This window comes from Macrobrachium rosenbergii, chromosome 2 (genome assembly GCF_040412425.1).
Source record: "Macrobrachium rosenbergii isolate ZJJX-2024 chromosome 2, ASM4041242v1, whole genome shotgun sequence".
Taxonomy (NCBI): domain Eukaryota; kingdom Metazoa; phylum Arthropoda; class Malacostraca; order Decapoda; family Palaemonidae; genus Macrobrachium; species Macrobrachium rosenbergii.
Window position 1 is genome coordinate 19,142,078 of NC_089742.1, and position 2,500 is coordinate 19,144,577.

The 2,500-nt window shown below is 38.4% G+C and overlaps 1 protein-coding gene across 1 annotated transcript in view; it reads left to right on the forward strand.

Moving 5' to 3' along the window:
• The window catches only part of LOC136842561 (kin of IRRE-like protein 1), a 511,591-nt gene that overhangs the window by 410,095 nt on the left and 98,996 nt on the right, over positions 1-2,500 (forward strand). The gene's annotated exons all lie outside the window — the stretch shown is intronic.

The following is a 2,500-nucleotide window of genomic DNA, read 5'->3' on the forward strand; positions in this document are numbered from 1 at the left end:
CTTCGACCAATTTAATGGGTCTACAATATCGCCACTGACGCAACGAATAGCTTACTGGCCATTCCAAGAAAGCCATCATCCCTCTTACGCTCCCACTGAAACCTCGGCTACTTCAAGGACGAAATTTGATAGTGCTCGCTGTATCTCTTTACACTGGAATAAATAAAGAAGCTTAATTATTACTGGTTCACAGGATTTTACTTTACATCTTTTTATCGTTTCCTGTATAATTATTGTTGGTTTTAGCTTTCAAGAAAGTTCTAAACTCATTGCATCCATATTATTTGTAGGTAGCAAAAATACAATTGATGTAATAAGTATACACAATTTAGTTAATAAATCTGAATAACTCAATATGAATTTTTCGTTTGTTAGCTGCATTTTTTGAAGAAAAAAAGCTTAATTAACATTGGTTCTCAGGATTTTTTTTCCTTTTATTTTTCTTTTTAGGAAACCTATATAATTTTTAACCGTTTCCTATATAATTGTTGTCGTTTTCAACGCTGAAGCATAATACTCTTAGTGTTTACAGACAACAGAAATACAATTCTTGCAGTAAGTATACACAGTTCAGGTAACATGTTTGCATCACTCATTATGAATTTCGAGCATTAGCTGTATCTTTTCAAGCTGAAGTAAATAAAAAAAACTTTATTAATGTTGATTCACAGGATTTTCTCCTTTATATAGAAATCCTATAGCGTTTTGATGTCGTCTATATAATTATTGTTGTCTTTAGCACAAAAGCAACTTTTAAACTGTCTGAACTCACAATATTCGTAGACAGCAAAAATACAGTTGTTGTAATAAGTACACACATTTAGGTAATAAATCTGGAGCCACCAAGACTGATTGTTTCGATTATTATTATTATATTATTTTTTTTTTAAATCACAGTCAACTTTTCGACTGGGTGGTTTTTATAGTGTGGGGTTCCGGGTTGCATCCTGCCTCCTTAAGAGTCCATCACTTTTCTCACCAAGTTCGCTGTTTCTAATAGCACACTCTTCTGCATGAGTCCTGGAGCTACTTCGGCAACTAATTTTTCCAGATTCCTTTTCAGGGATCTTGGGATCGTGCCTAGTGTTCCTATGATTGTGGGAACAATTTCTACTGGCATATCCCATTTCCTTCTTACTTCGATTTTAAGGTCTTGATACTTAATTTTTTCTCTTTCTTTCTCATCTACTCTGGTGTCCCATGGTACTGCCACATCAATGAGTGATACTTTTCTCTTGATTTTGTCAATCAACGTCACGTCTGGTCTTTTGGCACGTATCACCCTATCTGTTCTGATACCATAGTTCCAGAGGATCTTTGCCTGATCGTATTCTATCACTCCCTCAGGTGGTTGTTCGTACCACTTATTACTGCAAGCTAGCTGGTGTTTCTTGCACATGCTCCAGTGGAGGGCTTTTGCTACTGAATTATGCCTCTGTTTGTACTGGTTCTGTGCAAGCGCCGGACATTCGCTTGCTTTGTGGTTTATGGTCTCGTCTTTCATATTGCACTGCCTACATATGGGTGAGATGTTATTTCCATCTATTGTTCTTTGGAAATATCTGGTTCTTAGGGCCTGATCTCGTGCCGCTGTTAGCATCCTGTCTGTTTCACTCTAGAGTTCTCTCCTTTGTAGCCATTGCCATGTTTCATTGCTGGCCAGTTCTTTAGTCTGTCTCATGTCTTGTCCATGCACTGGTTTGTTGTGTCATTCTTCTGTTCTGTTTTTCAGTCTCCTGTCTCTGTATATTTCTGGGTCTTCGTCTACTTTTATCAGTCCTTATTCCCATAAACTTCTTAGCCACTCATCTTCACTGGTTTTCAGATATTGTCCCAGTGCTCTGCTCTCGATGTTGACGCAGTCCTCTATGCTTAGTAGCCCTCTCCCCCATTTCCCTTCATGTTATGTATATCCTGTCTGTATTTGCTCTTGGGTGTAGCGCTTTGTGTATTGTCATGTGTGTCTTAGTTTTCTGGTCTATGCTGTGGAGTTCAGCCTTTCTCCACCCCACTATCCCTGCGATGTTTCCGACGTTGAGTTTTGACTTGAGTATCACCTTAAGTCTCTGCATATATTCTTTCCTGATAGTGTCCTTCATCTCTTGGTGTGTTGTATCCTCTACTTCTATTATTCCCAGGTATTTGTATCCTGTCTTATCTATGTGTTTGATGTTATTCTCATCTGGTAGCTTTATCCCTTCAGTCCTTGTTACTTTGCCTTTTTGTATGTTGACCAAGGCGCATTTTTCTATTCCAAACTTCATCCTGATGTCCCCAGATACAATCCTTACAGTCTGGATTAGGGTATCTATTTCCTTGATGCTCTGATCATACAGCTTGATGTTGTCCATGAACATCATATGTTTAATTCTGTTGCCTCCTTTCTTGAGTTGGTACCCATCATCCATCTTCTACAGTACTTTTGTCATGAGAATCATGGCTACCACGAGAGTAATGGGACAGTGAGAAGCCTTGAAAGATCCCTCTCCTGATATTAACC